This window comes from Chrysochloris asiatica, unplaced genomic scaffold (genome assembly GCF_000296735.1).
Source record: "Chrysochloris asiatica unplaced genomic scaffold, ChrAsi1.0 scaffold00251, whole genome shotgun sequence".
NCBI lineage: Eukaryota > Metazoa > Chordata > Mammalia > Afrosoricida > Chrysochloridae > Chrysochloris > Chrysochloris asiatica.
Genome location: NW_006408769.1, coordinates 488,348 through 489,520, shown reverse-complemented (window position 1 = coordinate 489,520; position 1,173 = coordinate 488,348). Strand labels below are relative to the sequence as shown.

At 39.3% G+C, this 1,173-nt stretch overlaps 1 pseudogene; it reads left to right on the top strand.

Annotated features, from left to right (window-relative positions):
* Positions 1–808, top strand: part of LOC102825821 — a 12,481-nt pseudogene extending 11,673 nt beyond the window's left edge.
* Positions 809–1,173: the final 365 nt, after the last annotated feature.

The window sequence follows — 1,173 nt, the reverse complement described above, 5'->3', positions numbered from 1 at the left end:
TCATCTTTCTCCCGCGGAGCGGCTGGTAGTTTCGAACTGCTGACCTTAAGGTTCGCAGCCCGATTCGTAACCACTACGCTACCAGAGCTCCTTCAAAGTAGTGGTAGTGGATGGTAAAAACAAAAGCGAGTATGTAGTAAAGTGGCAAGACTTCTTCAGTGGACATGTGGTTGGTGAGCCTGACTCTAGGGTTCTAGCCCACATAGGAGATGATGATGTTATAATAAAAATCAACACAGATGGAACAGAATATAATATAGAGCCACTTGGGAGATTTATTAATGATACTCATGGCAAAAGAATGTTAGTTTATAAGTCTGATAATATAAAAAAATGTTTCACATTTGCAGTCCCCAAAAGTATGTGGATATTTAAAAGGTGATAATGAAGACTTGTTTACAAAGGGGCTAATAGACAGAGAACCATCTGAAGTGCATACAAATTCATATTAGAGCTTGTTCATCAAGTGAAGAGAAGAGCTGACTCTTTCCCTTTGAAGAACATGTGTAAATTATTGGTGGTAGCAGATCATCGCTTTTACAAATATGTGGGCAGAGGGGAAGAGGGTACAACTACAAATTACGTAATAGAGCTAATTGACAGAGTTGATGATATCTATAGGAATACTTCTTGGGACAATGCAGGTTTTAAAGGCTATGGAATACAGATAGAGCATATTCACATCTTAAAATCTCCAGAAAAGGTAAAACCTGTTAAAAGTAGTACTGTTTCTGAATGTGTTGAGGTCTGTAGATCTCTCTTTCTTACTGAGTGCTTCTGGATATTGGATAAAGTGAGGATATCATAATCTGAGAGCAAATAATCAAGGTTTTTGAGTCGCTAATGGGAGCCATAGCCCAGCTCATCCACAGGTTGCGGCACCAGCACAGAAAGTGGGCTTTTGTTGTTGTTGTTGCTTTTAAAAGCTTGTTTATTAATTTATTTTGCATTTTTATGCTGTAATGATTGACAATTATTTTCTCCATGACTCTAGCTGCAAAATGGGGAAGGAATGGACTAAATCTGAGATGGTTTAAGTGTGATCCATATGCTTTAGGTGTCCTGAGACTCCTTGCAGAGATAGGACATGAAAAGGAGCCTGAACTCTCTGGGGTCTTGGTCCCACTCCATCTCCAACTAGGTGATTTGGACCTTGGTTGAAAAACCTGTTCT